The 18,721-nt window shown below is 37.4% G+C and overlaps 1 protein-coding gene across 4 annotated transcripts in view; it reads right to left on the bottom strand.

The window, feature by feature from the left end:
• Positions 1 to 18,721, bottom strand: part of DNM3 (dynamin 3) — a 579,267-nt gene that overhangs the window by 197,737 nt on the left and 362,809 nt on the right. The gene's annotated exons all lie outside the window — the stretch shown is intronic.

Here is an 18,721-nt window from a genome sequence, read left to right as displayed (position 1 = left end):
ATCCATACAGCTCCTGGTGTGCAAGACAGTGTGCCTCTTGGACTCTGTTCTTCACTCCCCATCCTTCCTGCAAGGCCTGAAGGTTAGTAGTCCTTTAGGGAGGCAAATGTCATTTTCCTTATCTTACTGATTCTCACATTTCTTTGTTCATAACCTAAGAAGGCAAAGAAAGGCATACTTGCAAGCTCTTGATTATGTTTATAAAATATTTGAGGTTATTTACAGAAAAGTGGTTTGGAAAAAGCACTAATTTAGGAATCTGAAGAACTGGATTATACTTCAAGCTTTGCTATTTACCAGCAGGGTGACCTTGAGGAAACCACTGAACTTTCCTGAGTCTCAATTTTCTCATCTACAAAATGGGAATAATACCTGTCTTGTCTAACTCACAGCTTTATTTCGAGGATCAAATGAGATAGTGTATGTCAAAATACTGCTAAGTATTTTATAATTAATATTAAAACTGCAAAGCACCAAATGAGTGATCACTGACTAGTGCATTTTTGATGACTGTATTATACTATCTCATAATTAGTAATGTTTTTAAAAAAATAATTTTAATTTTATGAATCTAGCTAAACTGAGACTTCAGTAGATACACGTTCAAGGTGGTAAAAAATGGCCTCAGAAATATGAAGCTGAAAAAATCACTGGGCTGTTGGAGATGCCTGTGGCCTGAGCTGACACGACTTTTCTGGAGCTGCAGCTATAGATGGGCAAGGACTCAGGCAGGAGCACTGCAGACTCAGGACTATGTTTCTGTAGGGCTCTTAGGAGAGGTACTGGAGTCCCCTCCCTGCTTCAATGCAAATAGCAACAAGCAGCCTGGCCTTTCTTAAGCCAGTCAGAGACCAACACTTCCAGCCCAGCCAAGACAGTTCTTGAGATCCACTGACTTGGCCTCTGGATGGACAGAAATATCTAACACACCAGGATCATGCCCTGCCCTAGGCAAAGTTGAAAATCATTAACGTTCACCCTTGGGACCTGTATTAGTTTGCTAGGGCTGCCGTAACAAAATACCACAGACTGGGTGGCTGAAACAACAGAAATGTATTTTCTCACGGTTCTGGAAGCTGTAAGGCCAAGTTCAAGGTGTCAACAGGATTGATTTCTCCTGAGGCTCTCTTTGACTTGCAGATCACTGCCTTCTTGCTATGTCCTCACATGGTCTTTCCTCTCTGTGCACCCTTGGTGTATCTTTCTATGTCCAAACTTCCTCTTTTTATAAACACACCACTCATATTGGATTAGGGTCCACCCAAATGGCCTCATTTTAACTTAATCATGTCTTTAAAGGCCCTCTCTCCAAATATAGTCATTTTCTGAGGTACTGAGGGTTAGAGCTTCAACATATGAGTTTAGGGGGAGGGGACACAATTCATCTTATAATAAGGTCTTTCCTCCTATTACTTCTCCCACCAGTATCAATGTTTCCTTTCTACCAAGGTCCATGTAGTTCAACACATTCTCTTTTCTCTATGGATCCCTAGCGCTCATCACTTCTGAATACTTCTATAGAAACAGTTTATTATGCACAAATGTTCAAGTTCTTTGAAATCTGTACTGTGATCTGAAACATTATATTATTATGATTTCTAAGCCTAAGATTTGCAGTGTCAAGGACTAGAGAGTATGCAGGGCAGGATCTTATTCCTTAGACTAAAATAAGACCAAAAATGTGGACAAGCCAGCTGTATTGGTTAGGGTTCTGTAGACAGAACCAATAGGCTCTGAGTATGTGCGTCTGTGTGCACATGTGGAGAGAGAGAGGGGGAGAGAGAGAGAGACAGGGAGACAGAGACAGACAGGGAGACAGAGACAGGGAGAGATAGATACAGAGAAAGAGAGATTTATTTTAAGGAATTGGTCCACACCATTGTGGAGGCTGGCAAGTCCAAAATCTGCAGAGCAGGGTGTCAGGCTGGAGGCCCACAGAAGGGCTGATGTTGCAGCTCAAGTCCAAAGGTAGTCTGGAGGCAGAATTCCCTTGTCCTCAGGGGAAGTCAATCTTTTCCTTAAGGCCTTTTACTGTTTGGATGGGGCCCACCCACATTATGGAAGATAATCTGCTTTTTTAGATCTACTGATTTAAATATTAATCTCTAAAAAATACTTTCGACACAACATTTAGACTGGTATTTGAGCAAATATCTGAGTACTGTGGCCCAGCCAAGTGGACACATAAAATAAGGCATCACATCAGCAAAACATGATCTAGATAACAATACATAGGGACTAACTTTGGAATTCGGTCCTTAAACTCAAAGAGGAAAGCCAGCAGCCATACTGTGTCTACTTTGCAGCCTCCACTACTTTTGGCTTCCTCTCTGCCCAACCTTGGAGAAGAACAGCAATTTGTAGTTGAGCCATTCTCAATCATAATTCTCATTTGGATTTGTAGAAACTTTTTTTTTTTTTTTTTTACTTGGTATATCTCCTCACTAAATAAATAGTAATAGTCTTTGGACAAGCTAGGATTTTGTTTTCTACTTTCTGCATAAAGCTATATATTCTGAGCAATATCACTATATAATTCTTAGTGAAAATAAATGTAGGATTTTTTTAGAGGGATATTACACTTAAAGAAGTGCATACTTTCTTTGTTTTGCTAAAAAGACTGAATCCAATACAAAGTTTAAATTTAATGCTGAGATACTGTGATATATCTTTGTAAATGATATGTTAAAGAATGTGATTTTCTTTATTCTAGAAGCCTTACCCTGAACCTCGAATTTCCAAATAACAAACTCAAAACTATTTTAAATACAGGGAGAGAAGGACATCTACAACTGAAACATCTAAGACAACCTTTACAATTTAGCTTTTATTCACAAAACATACTTTTAACAATCCCTTAACTCTCAAATTACAGAAAATAAAAGCACTATAATTTGAGAACCAAATCCAGACGGCTTTCTCCCATCCCTCTATTATATCACCTTGAGGGCAAGGTTATGTCCTGCTCATCTTTGTATCCTAAGTACCTAGCTTAGTACATGGCACATAGTAGATGCTGAATAAATGTTTGCTGAATAAACGTAAGCAATAGAAGTTTACGAAAATATTCAAATAAAGTCCCATCAAAATGATCTAATAGGAGACTAATAGACCCAAGGATAGCTTAAGTTAGGGTTGAGTTACTAAAAATTATCCCTTGATCTGTATCAAGGTTTGGACCAAAGGACACAAGGAAATCTTTTACGCCCTTACTGAACAGAAATGATTTTGGTGTTATCTACATCAGTGTCATGATATCAATACTATAACATGGCCCTGGAACCCTAAGCATTGTATCAGTTTTTCCTAACGGATATGTTGGCAAAATGTTCCTGCTTGCCTCAGAAAATAGAAGGCAGGTAATTATTCCCCTTCTGACTCGATGCCAGACTTGAGGGAGAATAACAAAAACCAGCCTCCAGCCTGTGTAATAGGGTGAGCAGGCTTGCTACTCGTTAATAAATCTGGAGCGCATACCAGTCATTGTAGGGTGATAAAGAAATAAGACTCAGTCCCTACCGGAAGTACTTCATGGACAAAGGGAAATGGAGTAAGGGCTATAATAGGAACTCAGAAGAAGTGACAAATTAACCTGGGGTGCTTCAGGAGGCTTCACCAAGGACATGACTTTTGAACCTTATCTTAAGATTTTAAGACAAATTTTCCAAGCAAATTGTGAGCTTAGGGAAGATTTTGAGACAACAGTTCTCAAAGTATGGACCTTGGAGTAAGCAGGACCCCTTTCAGGAGGCCCACATGGTCAAAATTATTTTTATAGTAACATCAGTGCATTATTTGTCTTTTTCACCATATGGATATTTGCACTGATGACACAGAAGTAACGATTCTAAAACTGATGATGTCTTAGCACAAATCAAGGTTGGGACACCAAACTTCACTAGTAGTCATATTCTTCAATGCCAGGCACTTACAGTTAAAAAAGAGTCAGATTTACTTAGGAGTATCCTTGATAAAGCAGTAAAAATTATTTCTAAAATTTTGACCATTAGATATGTGGCTTTTTAATGTTCTCTGTGATGAAATGAGGAAGCATACATAAAACACTTCTGCATTCTGCAGTTCAACGGGTATTTCAAGGAAAAGCACTTGTGTGATGCTGGAGTTGTGCTTTTTTCATGGGACATCATTTTTACTTGAAAGAATCACTGCCAAACTACAGTAATTCAGGTGTATCACAGGCAGTAAGGTTACTGTTCTGTGAAACTTTGATTCAGTTGTACGACATTTCAGGAAAAACAAGTAATAATATTAGTTGCCAATCATAATATTAGTGCTTTTATGTGAAAATTAAAACTTTAGAAAACTTGTATCTGCCACAGTGAACTTGCCAGCTTCCCAATACTTAAAGACTTATTTGATGCAATCCATGGTGATATTAACCAATGTGACTTTTTGACATTGTATAATAAAGTAGATGAACATTTGGAAGATCTATACATCATTCAAAAAAACAATATTTCCCAAATGGCCAGTGCATAGTATTGCAAAATCATGCATGGGTAAAAGATTCATTCAAAGTGAAAATGAGACAAAGCAATGGATTTTAATGTCATAGATGATGAAAAGTTAATTGGTATGATTTCAGATCTACATTGCAACCAACCTTCAGAAATTACTGCTTGTTGAGTTTCGGTGTAGTATTAAAGAAGAATATGTACACAATTATCTGAAAAGGTTATTAAAATACTCAAACTTTTTCCAACTACATATCTGTTAGAGTCTGAATTTTCTTCATATCCTTGAACTAAATAACACACAACAACAGATTGAATGCAGAAGCAGATATGAGAATACATCTGTTTTCTATTAAGCCAAACATTAAAGAGATTTTCAAAATTGCAAAACAATGTCATTCTTCTAATTGTATTTGTTTTGGAAAATAGTGATTTTTTACAAAAATATATTACTTAGGGCAACACATAATGGGTTTACTATTATTTTAAATAAATTAATATTTTAAAAAATTCTCCATTTTAATTTCTATTATGTTATATCAAGAGATACAGTCTATAGTCCACATATACAAAGGTTTTTTTGGGAATACTTCAGAGTTTAAAGAGATGCTGACACCAAAACCTTTTAGAACTGCTACTTCATTTAAAGGAACTAGTTTGTATAATGGCAAAGTTCATGCAAAGGAAATATGGTGAGTTCCTAAGTAGAAATAGGCATAGGCTTCTCTGAAGAGTTGGCTGGAGTTGATAGTAGGAAGGTAAACTGAGCAGATTATAAAAGTAACTATAAGCCCTGATGAAAAGCTTGAACTTTATTCTCTATACTGATGGCTTTCAAACTTTCATGACTATAACCCACAATCAGATATACATTTTACATCTTAAAACAGTACCCAGACACATACACGTTTATATAGATAAATACAACTAGAGCAGAGTTTCACAGAACAATATCGTTACAAAGTGTGATGCACTCTGCTATTTTCTTTATGACATTTTTAAAAGTTCAATGTAAGTCACTAACATTAATTCACTACTCATTAATATCTTGCAACCTATAATTTGTAAAACACTGCTCTATATTATGGAGAATCAAGGGGCAACAGAGGTTTTACCCAGGGAAGTGACACGATCACATTTGTGTTTGAAGAATCACAATGTGGTGTGGAAGATGGAACATTCAGGAGACTGTTCTGTTTATCCAGGGGAGTTATGGTAAGAATATGACCTGAGCCAGAGGACTGAGAGGAGGGGCAGTATTTGATTTAGAAAGGACTGTCAGGATTTGAAGACAAGTTGATGTAGGTCCTGTAGAAGAAGATATATCCATGAAGACTCTGAGGAAGTTTGTAATTTGGGAGAACTGTGCAGCTGCTGAGGCTATTAGCTAAGATAGAACATGCAGGAAAGTGACAGGTTCGCAGGGCATGGAAGTAAAGACGGAAATAAACAAATTGAGTTTTGGATGGGCTGGATTTTTCAGATGCCTGCAAGTCACTCAAGTAGCGATGCCCAAGAAAGGAATAGAAATTTGATTATAGTGAAGTGGAAAGAATTCAAGTCTGAAAATACAGAAATAATTGACCTTGGGTCTCCATACTGTCATTTTAGGAACACTGTATTAGTCCCCTCAGTCTTGTATTAACACTATTAGGTATGTTCTTTTTGAGCATAAATAACACACCGTTTGTATCAGTTTATGCAAAGTAGTTATGGTCCTAGAAGACACAGTGTCATTAAAAACAATAAAACAAAAAAAACACCAGTTTCAAGTTTCAAAATAAATTTGCAGAGGCCATTATATTGTGAAATTTCCTCAACATGGCTCAATTATACAAAAGAAAGGCAGCACATATGGTCCTTGTCAAAATGTGCCATCGCACTGGGAGATGTTACATACTGCTAAGAAAATCTTTTTCATGACAATAAAACCTCAGCATGCAGAAGGATATAAACACTTTATGAGCCAACTGTAAGAGAGTGTTACACTCATTTTTTTGTAGAGATCTAAGGAGGAAGGACACAAATATCATATGAGTGGAGAAATGTTAAATTCATAAGCATTCAAAATTTAGGGCACGAACCCCAATTCAATTAGTGTCCCTTTAGATGTCTCATGTCAAGCTTACTTATTACTAAATATGTGTTTAATGGCAACAAATCCTTGGTACAAGACATTTTACTTGAAAAATATCAAAGATCTCTATGACCATTAAAGAATGTGGCACACAGTTTGATCCAGTTTATAGGGATGGAAATCAAGAATCAAACTGGTTAAGCAGCCTTACAAACACCACACACTATATAAATAACCAATTTAGCAATCAAACTTATATCAGAATTTATCCATTATACCACATAGCTTTGCAACTGACGAACTGCATACATTATATTCTGGTACCAACCCATATAGAACACTATTATTTAATAAAATGCTGGGACTAAGTATTTTTTAACACACGTGGATTATTTTTAAAAACATGTTATACAAAAGCAAACTTCACAGGCTATAGAGAAGAAATACATATAAATAATGTAATAGGGGGCTTCCCTGCTGGCGCAGTGGTTGAGAGTCTGCCTGCCAATGCAGGGGACGCGGGTTCGAGCCCTGGTCTGGGAAGATCCCACATGCCACGGAGCAATTGGGCCCCTGAGCCACAACTACTGAGCCTGCGCGTCTGGAGCTTGTGCTCCGCAACAAGAGAGGCCGCGACAGTGAGAGGCCCGTGCACCGCAATGAAGAGTGGCCCCCGCTCGCCGCAACTGGAGAAAGCCCTCTCAGAGAAACGAAGACCCAACGCAGCCAAAAATAAATAAATAAATAAATAAATAAATAAATAAATAAATAAATAAATAAATAAATAAATAAATTTATATATATATATATAAAAAAATAATGTGATAAATTCTATGAGAAATAACACAAGAGTCAACTTCACCAGGAAACCGGGTTGTTTACCATAATCATCCCAAGTCTCAAAAAATAGATTCATACAGTGTTAAACACATGCAAAATGTCTGGGATCAGATATCATATAAACAACTTGCTGCTACTGCTAAAATGTTGTTCTCTAATAACCTGCTTGGGCAGTTCAGTGACCAAAAACCACTCCATGACCTGGACTTGTCAGCGCTATGTTTATGCTTCGGTTTCTCTGACCAAAAGAGCCTGAACACATCAATGAAATGCAACACTGAGTCTCAGCGGATGTAGCACTTGAGGGCTTGCAAGCAATCTAAACATGGGGTCTGGAGAAAACGGCCTGTGGCTCACCCTTTGGGGAACACAAGGTACCTCAGTTACACAATAGTAGTTAGCACATCAGAGCAGAGATTAAAGAAACTCTCCAGCTCACTTTTTGTCCTGAACATTTAATCATAGCCAAAGACTAAGCAGAAGTTTAAACTATAAGTCTAACTTCTTGTTTTGTAATTTTTAATCTTCAGTTCTCCCCAGTGGGGCTCAGGTTATATGGTTATTGTGCCTATTCAGGTGTGTTCTGTTTTATGGAGTAGATAACTTCTAGAAATAGGGAAAGGGGTGAATCACATTCTTATAATTCTATTAATACTTCCTCCAACGACAAATGTCATCATTTTGGATTAAACTCCTTTAACTTTAGATTTCTCTATCAGTCAGCCTTCTCTCAAACAGTAAATTGGCTATAGATTAACATTAAAATTCACCACAGAACCAAACCAGTTAAAAGGACCTGTTAGATTAGTCTTTTTTAAGGTGAAAATGTTTATGACATTAAAAATAATCTCATGTTCTTCTTCTTACAGCTATGGTGTTCTTATATGTATTTCTTATATCCATTTGATATCTTAGAGAATTTCAGGTCATCTCATTCAACCTTCAGTGAAATGGCCCAGTCACTGTACCAAGTCTTAGGGATGCAAAATTTAAAAACATGGTCTGTATTCTCAAGAACCCCACACTTTAGCAGAAGAAAACACATATATAAACTAATAAAGTATAAAATATGCCATATAAAAATACATGGTTTAGAAATAGAATATTTGAGTGGTTATCAAATTCCTTGAAAGACACAACCTACCAAAACTCACACAAAGAGAACTGGATAATCTGAATAGCTTATATCTGTTAAGTAAATTAAGTCAATAATTAATAACCTCTCCCCAAAATTAAAGCGCTAGGCCTAGATGGTTTCACTGGTGAATTCTACCAAACATTTAAGGAAGAAATGATATCTGTTCCCTACAATCTCTTGCTAAACATAGAGAGAGGGAACACTTCCTAACTTATTCTGTGAGGACAGCATTATTCTAAAATCAAAACCAGATAAAGCCATTATAAGAAAGGAAAACTAAAGACTAATATCACTCACTAACATAGATGCAAAAATCCTCAACACAATATTAGTAAAACAAATCCAACAATGTTTAAAAAGAATTATGCACCATGACCAAGTGGGATTTATACCAGGTATGCAAGGTTGGTTCAACACTCAAACATCAATTAATGTAATCCCTTACATCCACAGGTTAAAGAGAAAAATTATCCTATGATCATATCAATAAATTCAGAAAAAAGCATTTGACAAAATCCAACTCTCATTCATGATCAAAACTCTCACCAAACTAGGAATGGGGGGGATCTTCTGCAACTTGACAACAAACATCTACAAAAACATACAGCCAACATCATACTTAGTGATGAGAAACTAGATGCCTCCTCCTAATATCTGGACCAGGCAACAATATTCCCTTTTATAACTCCCTATTCCATATCATGCTGGAATTCCTAGGTAATGCAATAAGACAAGAAAAGGAAATTAAAAGTATATAGATTGTAAAGGAAGAAATAAAACTGTCTTTGTTTGCAGATAACATGATGGTCTATGTAGAAAATCCCAAAGAATTGACCAAAATAAAACTCCTGGAACTAATAAGTGATAAAAGCAAGGTTGCAAGATACAAGATTAATATACAAAAGTCAATTGCCTTCCCAGACACCAGTAATGAATAACTGGAGTTTGAAATTACAAATACATCATTTACATTAACACCAACAAAAGAAAGAAATACTTAGGTATAAATTTAACAAAATATGTACAAGATCTATATGAGGAAAACTATGAAACTATGATGGAATCAATTAAAAAACATAAATAAATGGAAAGATGTTCCAGTTCATAGATAGGAAAACTCAAAATTATTAAGATGTCAGCTCTTCCCAATTTGATCTATATGTTCAATGCAGTCCCAGTCAAAATCTCATCAAGTTATTATGTGGATTTTGACAAACTGATTCTAAAATCTATGTGGAAAAGCAAAAAACCCAGAACAGCCAACATGATACTGAAGAAGAACAAAGTCAGAGGGCTGACACTACTCGACTTCAAGACTTACCATAAAGCTACAGTAAACAAGAGAGTATGGTATTAGTGAAAGAATAGACAAATAGATCAGTGGAACAGATAGAAAGCCCAGTAAAGGACTCAAACAAATACATTTAACTGAACTTTGACAAAGGACCAAAGGCAATTCAATGGAGAATGGATCATCTTTTCAACAAATGGTGCTGAAATGACTGGACATACACATGAAAAAAAACTGCATCTATACACTAATCTTACATTTTTCACAAAAATTAACTCAAAATGGATCATAGAATTAAATGAAAAACACAAAACTATAAAACATTTAGAAAATAATATAGGTGACCTTGGATTGAGTGATGAGTTTTTAGATATAACACCCAAAACACAATCCATGAAAGAAAAAGATACTAAATTGGACTTCATTAAATTAAAAACTTTCTGCTATGTGAAAGACACTGTTAAGAGAATGAAAGGACAAGGCACAGACTGGGAGAAAATATTTGCAAAATACAAATCTGATAAAGGACTGGTATCCAAAATATATAAATAACTCCTAAAAATTAACAATAAGAAAACAAACAACTAAATTTAAAAATAGGTGAACCATTTTGAGAATAGGCTTTGGAAGCTAACTTTCCATACCAACTGATATGGAGGCAGAAACCAAAATAGAATTATTGGTAACTATAGTGTTGGGAGAATTTGGGGTTGGCCTGGCCCAAGTGGCAACTATTAAGCAAATAAAACAGGTGTAGTGATCCAGGCACAGCAATTGCAGAGGTAAAAAATAAATAAATAAATAAATAAAAGTAGGTGAAAGATCTAAACAGTCTCACCAAAGAAGATAATACAGATGGCAAATAGGCATATGAAAAGAGCTCAACATCACATGTCATTAGGGAACTGCATATTAAAACAATGAGATACCACTACACACCTTTTAGAATGGCCAAACTCCACCCCCCCCAAAAAAAAAAGCTTGACAATATCAAATAGTGGTGAGGATGTGAAGCAATAGGAACTCACATTCATTACTGGTGGGAATGCAAAATGGTACAGACCCTTCGGAAGACAGTTTGACAGTTTCTTACAAAACTAAACATACCTTTATCATATGATCCAGCAATCATGCTCTTTGGCATGTACTCAAATGAGTTGAAAACTTATTTTCATACTAAAACCTGCACACAAACGTTTATAGAATCTTTTCTCACAATTGACAAAATTAGGAAACATCCAAGATATTCCTTTATAGGTGAATATATAAACAAAATGTGTCACGTCCACACAATGGAATGTTATTCACGATAAAAAGAAATAAGCTATTAATTAAGCCACAAAAAGACATGGTGGAACCTTAAATGCATATTGTTAAGTGAAAGAAGCATGTCTGAAAAGGCTACATACTGTATGATTCCAACTATATGACATTCTGAAAAGGCAAAACTATAAAGACAGCAAAAAGATCAGTGGTTGCCAGTGGTTTGGAGGAGGGAAATGGGAGAACGATAAATTGTTGACACACAGGGGATTTTTCCCCCCCCGGGAAACGATTTATTAATGTCCAATGTTTCCACTCAAAGTCGATCTTTTGTTCTTTTTTTTTTTTAAACATCTTTATTGAAGTATAATTGCTTCACAATGGTGTGTTAGTTTCTGCTTTATAACAAAGTGAATCAGCTACACATATACACACGTTCCCATATCTCCTCCCTCCTGCATCTCCCTCCCTCCCACCCTCCCCATCCCACCCCCCCAGGCGGTCACAAAGCACTGAGCTGATCTCCCTGTGCTATGCGGCTGCTTCCCACTAGCTATCTATTTTACATTTGGTAGTGTATATATGTCCACACAGGGGATTTTTATAATACTGAAACTGTAATGGTGGATACATGATATTATATATTTGTCAAACCCATAGAATGTACAACACAAGACTGAACCATAATGTAAACTATACACTTTAGTTAATAATAGTTATTAATAATATAGCTGATAATGTACCAATATTGGTTCATCAACTGTAACAAATGTTCCACACTAATGAAAGATGTTAAAAATATGGAAAACTGTGAGTGAGTAAAGTGGATATATGGGAACCCTGTGCTGTCAGCTCAATCTTTCTGTAGACTTCAAACTATTCTAAAAAGTCTATTAATTTCTTAAATGTAATTTTATGGTTCAAAAGTAGAATATTTAACAGAGTGGTTAACTCTTGGGGAAAAGGAGGAAAGAGCTCCAGGACACAGGGACAGTAACAGAGACGGTGAGTAGGGTCTTGAAGAGTTCACTGGACTTTGCTGTTCATTTGGTAAAGGACATTCCAGGCCAAAAGAATAAGAAACTAGAATAAGACTCTAAAGTTGAGTAAATATTTCTATATTTACAACAAATCAGGAAAAGAGTTATACTACAGAAGAATCTGCAGGCATAATGACAAGCACACCCACTTTTGAGATTAGAATCTTGTTTCTGCTGTTGGGAGGTAACACAATGATTCTGGTACCAGGCTACCTGGGATTTTAAGTTCCTTCCAACATTTACTAGCTGAGTGATTTTAGGCAAGTTACTTAGCCTCTTTATGTCTCATTTTCCTCATCTGTAAAGTAAAGATACTAGTTTGTGCCTCAAAATGTAATCGTAATTACCTTACATAAAGTCCATAGACCAGTGCTTGGAACATGGTAAGTGCTATAAAAGTGTGAGTTGCTATCATTCATTATTACCAGTACTAATTACTAGCTATGTCTTTAAGCAATTCCTTTCACCTTTCTGAGCCTCAGTTTGTATAACTGTAACCTAGGATGATAAACCATCTAGCTTGAGGTGTAAAGTGCCCCCAAACAATGTCAAATCAGTCAATAAGATTAATAGCTGCTATTCTCAATATTCTACTATAATAATGCATAATGGTGAGGTGAAAAGAATAGAAATCTGGAGACCTCAGTCTTAGCTCTGCTACTTGAGATGTCGTTTAGCCTTCCTGGCCTTGGTTTTCTTATCTGTCAGATGGGAGTAAATCGAGACTGCTAAGAGGGACAAACTGATGTATTTTAGAAGTGTATAAACATAGAAGGTAAAGCAACAATATTTGGGGAAATAAAATGAATTTGTGTATTTAATCACATATTACGTATATTTTATACTATATGTAAAGTTCAAGGTAATTTAAAGCAAGAGTATTTCCCCCACACCTACAAATAAATAAACTGAGACACAAGGATAAGAATCATGCCTGTTATAAGGAAATGGGAAAAGTGAAGAGCAACAGAATACCAAGAGGAATTTAGTATAATATGAGTTTTCTTCTCTGGAAAGAAGAGAAAAAATAGGAAAGAACAGAAAGTAGTCTTCTGAAATTCCTGATAAAAAGATGCAAACTATCTTTGAGGGCCAAGAATATGGAAGAGAACCTTAAAGTGAAGCCAAGTAATCCAACATGCATGCATTTATAGTCATTTATTAAGGACCCTGAGTACTGAGCCAAACACTGTGGGACAAACCAAAAAAAGAATAAGGTTATTATCTGTTCTCAGGAATTATAGTCTCATTGGAGAGATCAGACCTATACCCAGGAAAAAAAATTGGGGGGCGAGAGTAAAGGATGAACCATGCCTGGCTATGACAGTGGTTAATGCTGGGGGGGGAAAAAGAGGAAGGGTTTCCAAAGGCAGTGTAGTAGATCTTCATTATAACTGTAATTATTATTTTCAAGGATCTGATGCAATATGTCATAATGCTAAGATTTTATTAAAACAGGTAGCATTTCTATTCTCCATTCATATGTATATATTTAGTAAAATTACTTTAAAAATAAGAGAGAGAATAGTGAGTGAACATCATATGGCTGGTACCAAGTGTGAATGGTATTAGAAATCACTGGGACAGTGGTCACTCTGGGCTGCTGGTGAGGGAAGGCAGGTGGGAGAGGAGAATACAGCAGGTCAGAAGATGGGTAGGAGTCTGATGCAAAGAAAGGAGGAAGAAAAGGAGACCTGCTCAGAGCTCAGAAAAAATGATGACGTAAAACTGTTAGGTCCCTCTGGGGAGGTCTTCTGATACCTCAGAGGAGAGGCAGTGATGGACAGAATATGAAGAGAATAGGTTACAATGCACAGATGTTTGCTCTCTCCATTAAGGTGACTTAATGGCCAAGAGCAGAAGCTCCTCACTTAGAGAAGATAATCTGGATGGTGATGTTTTCAGAGTTTATGGAAATTAACCCTGTAGAGATAGGGCTTGTAATCTGTGGTTCATGGTTGGGCCTCCAGGCTGGAGAACTTTTGGAAGTCATTTTATGACTGTGTGCAATACTCCAAGGAAAAGGACTATAACTCTTATGATGTTCTCAAATAGGTATGTGACCCCAAAAGTTTAAGAACCACTGGTATAGACAGAGTATACTTTGACGTTGGCAAAGGTTGCCCCCAAAACTTTTATTAACTGAGTCTGATTTCTTCAGCTGGGTTGACCATCACTAGAGGACAAGAAGTACCTCAGAGAGGCAGGAGGTAGCAACATTTGCATCAATAGGCAAGTGCCCGGTTCCTAGACCTCTCAGAAATGGCTGAAACTTTGCTCTAACCCCTTATCATCTTCAAAAAAAGAAGGTATTGCCCTTCCATATTATTCCCCAGAAAAACAGAAATAAGTATGCTCTATTTTATCTCCATTTGGGACTTCCTTAAGGGGGGGGGGGGGTCACCAGAAAAAAGCTGTATTTCAACACTTCGAAGTTAAAAAAAACAAAAACAAAAAAAAAAACTGACACAAGGTCAACATCAGAGTTCAGCTCTCTAGGTCACACTGTCTTTCTGGTTTATATCCCCACATTTCTTGGAATTTGTAACCGACATTTAAATTAATTCTTATGGACTCTGCACTTTGAGGTAAATTTGATTGTAAGCAAAAATAACTTCAAAAGTCTGAAGTTCTTACTCCCTTTTGGTCCCTAACCACCCAAAAGATGTTCTGTCATCCCCCAAACCCTGGAACGTCTTCCCAGAAAGTGAGTTAAAGTGACATTTTTGTTTATTCCCGTTTTCACTGTAGTTACTGATTAACAACTTTTGGTTTCCTTGCTTCTCACATCTTTGTCCTTTTACCTTGCAAATGAGTTTTAAATAGCACCAGAGCCAATTATAAAACAATGTAAAATTCAACAACTGTTCATAATAAGACCACTTGGAATTAAAGCACAATTTTTATTTGAGAATGGGCCAAATTCCTCAGACCAAAAAAAAAAAATCAAAATGTGGCTTCTTAGACATTTCTACAAGTTTATTATGATGGTGGAACTAATCAATAAACCCTTCTACATTACCTATTTTTAGTTTCAAAACCAGTTATAAAATCAACTGAGTTAAACTCGATTAAATTATTTAATAGTCTTTTTTATCTGGCTCTGAAGCAGTGTTTGCAATACACGTATAATAGAACTTCACAAAATGGTTAAACAATTACAATACTCTAGAAGAATGATTCCTAAGTGCACAAACACATTAAAAATCCTCTGTTCAGGCCAGGTTGCTATATTCTAAATTCTGAATACAGTGTGACCTTGCTTCCCTTAGAGACCCTCTGGAATTTGGCTCTTATTTCTGCTTTTTCTCTGCCAAGCATATAGAATGAATTAGGTGAAGCTCTGTTACAAACGCACCCCACCCACAATGGTTTCCCATAGAGAGCTGCATGTTTTAAAACCCACAGTTTAACTTAAATGTAAAAATGGTTCTGCTTTCAAACTTGAGTTTCACTTCCCTTTTGAGTCTATTTGCCTTTTTTTCTCTTCAGTCCAATTTTACTTCCCAGTGAGAGAATAAAGTAAACAGGAAACCTAAAGTAAACAGCCTAAATGCCTATTTGTAGTCTTTTAATTCCAGGTATTCACACACCAAGGGGGCCTTTCAATCTCACTGCTGATGCAAATAAAGAAGGACACATCAGGAGCTTCCTTAAATGTCATTTTACCTTTGGTTCCCAGAGTCCATCTGAGCCCCTTGAGGCACACAGCAAAACCCACTGATAGGCAGGGCCCAGGGGAGCTGCTCCTTATGGACTGAATGACAAGACTCTCCAGCCTCATTTTCTGCTCTCTTGTCCCCAGCCCCTTCTTTTTTATCACGGCTACTTCTATTCCAGATGTTTAGTACACTCTTGCTGCTCTAATTTTCATCTGTTGAGGAAAGCATCTCATGAATTAATTTACTAGAAGGTGTCGAGCATGCAAAGGAGAGAACGTGGGTTTACAGGCAGACCAACTAGGGGCTCAGATCTCAGCTCTACAATTCACTCATGAAAAAGAGTACTCAAGAAGGTTCCTCAATCTCTCTGAGGCTTGGATTCTGCATTTGTAAAATGGGGAAAACACAAGATTGCAAGGGGAATGTGCATGCCAAGTGCATGGCCCAGATTCAGTATTCAGTAAATTCTAAGATGTTCTCCTCCTTTCCTACATCCAGACTTACACCTCTCAGAAGGATCTGTCTTATAAAGTAGGCAATATGAAGAGAGCAAGTATTAACTGGAGACAAGGAATTTCCAAAAGAGGGATTTGGTCCTCAGCACCTAGCCTGGGGAGATGTTCTGGGGTATCACCATGCTTTCCCCATCATGCTGTTCGATACCGTGCTGAGGGTGATGTTCAGAAGGGAGAATAAACATTTCCAAATTTCTGAACTTCTAAACAAAATTAATTCTAAGTTCCTATTTTTCAATGACTAGCTTCCCAGTCATGGAAGAAAACTGCTGTGCCTCTGCAGATAGGTTTTATTTTATGCAGTAAGTATGTTTTAGAAAAGCTGTACAATTTAAACTGTTATAAAGGTAATATTTTCCATATTTGTTTTGTGACCATTTTCTTTATTTGTTTAATAATTGACGTTGTCTGATGCTAAATTTGGACTACGTATCTAAATCCCGCATCAGTGTGCTTGGGACCATTTGGGTTCTTAGGCAATTTTAACATCCTTTTATAGTGGGAGGATTTTAAAAGATTGCACAGAGTTGTGTACGTTCACCCAGCTCACTTTATACATACTCTGTATTGGAAGAGACGATTCTTTCAACCTATTCTTTATATCTATTTCTATATCCATATTAGATTGCAACATCTCCCCCTCTACATTCTGCATTCTCCTTTTGTCCTCTTCAGGGATTCTGGAAGCCAGAGCAACATTCACCAAAAAGGATGTTTCCCCACTCATAGAACAGAACCTTATGGATAGAAAGTTCATACACACATGGATACACATACAGATTCATACACAAATGCACATAAAAAAGAATGAATAGCAAGAAATGCTTAATACAAGCTAGCAAATTTTCTGGTTTAGTGGTAGATTCCACTCTAAATATATAATGACACTCCTGTCTAAACCAGTAGTAACTAATTAATGGCCTGAACTGTTAATGCCCCTTCCAACTGAGAAGAGACTTCTCTTGTCATGAGAATGCTTCTGTATGATTGCTTGAAATATACTCTTTTCTCTGATCTTAAAACTCATTTTTAAGAATTTCTCTGAGCTACAGAATGATGACAAATAATTCCTGTTCATCTTTCTTTCTCATGAAGTGATGGTGAGTTTCTTGAGGCCAGGGACTGTGGCAAAATGAACTTTGCATTCCCAGCACTCGGCAGAGTGCCATTCAAGAGCCTCTGTATGCAGGCAATATGTCTGCCTTCAGGATTCAGCAGTGAACGCTAGAGACAAGGCTCTTGGCCCCCTGGGTTTAGCACCAGGGAACAAATACACAAATAAATATGTAATTATATATTGGAATAAGTGCTCCAAGGAAAAAGAAGGTGCCATGAGAGAGTATGACAAGGGAAACCTAATTTAGACTAGAAGGCGAAGTCAGAGCAAGCTTCTCTAAAAAGGGCCACATTTATGTGGAATCTTGTTTTTTTCTTCTTGTGGCTGCGTTGGGTCTTCGTTGCTGCGCGCAGGCTTTCTCTAGTTGCGGCGAGCGGAGGCTACTCTTCGTTGCGGTGCGCGGGCTTCTCATTGCGGTGGCTTCTCTTTGTTGCGGAGCACGGGCTCTAGGTGCACTGGCTTCAGTAATTGTAGCTCCTGGGCTCTAGAGCGCAGGCTCAGTAGTTGTGGCGCACTGGCTTAGTTGCTCCGCGGCATGTGGGATCTTCCCGGACCAGGGCTCGAACCCGTGTCCCCTCTATTGGCAGGCAGATTCTTAACCACTGCGCCACCAGGGAAGCCCCTATGTGGAATATTAAAGCTGAAAGGATATAGGCCCTAGAGTGGGAAGGAGTGCTACTCAAAGGAAAAATGAAAAGGGGTTGGTGTGGCAAGAGTACAGCCCCTGAATGTGGGGAGAGGGAGGGGCAAGGAAGTGCCAATGAAGGCAAAGAGGCAGGAAGGGACCAGGGTGTGGGGGTCAAATGAAAGATTTTATATTGTGTCCTAAGGGCACCTGAGGCCACTGGAATGTTTTAAGCAAAAAAAAGTGAAAAGATCTGATTTTTGCTTTTAAAGTATTACTCTGGGATGTGATGAGGTGCAGAGGGAAAGAGTAGAAGGAGACACTGACAGGGCACTGTGGCCATCCAGATGAGCAATGAGCAATGACCAAGGCTGGGACCAGGCTAGTGGCAGTGTGGCTAAAAAGAAGGAGGTGGATTTGAGATATATTTTGAGATAGAATCAGCAGGACTTGGGGATGAATTAGAAAGGGTGGAATGAGGAGAGGATGGAAGATTATTCCTAGCTTTTTGACCTAAATAAAAAACGGATAAAGGTGGTGTTTTCCAGATGAAGACCAGAGCAGGAGCTGATTTAGGTGAGTGGTAGGGAGGGGTAGGGAACTTTGCAGGGATACGACAATAAATGTAATGACCTTCACAACATGGGAAGTGAGCAGGATAGAGATCCCAGTCTCATT

The sequence above is a fragment of the Balaenoptera acutorostrata genome, chromosome 1 (genome assembly GCF_949987535.1).
Source record: "Balaenoptera acutorostrata chromosome 1, mBalAcu1.1, whole genome shotgun sequence".
NCBI lineage: Eukaryota > Metazoa > Chordata > Mammalia > Artiodactyla > Balaenopteridae > Balaenoptera > Balaenoptera acutorostrata.
This window is presented reverse-complemented; position numbering and strand designations above follow the sequence as displayed.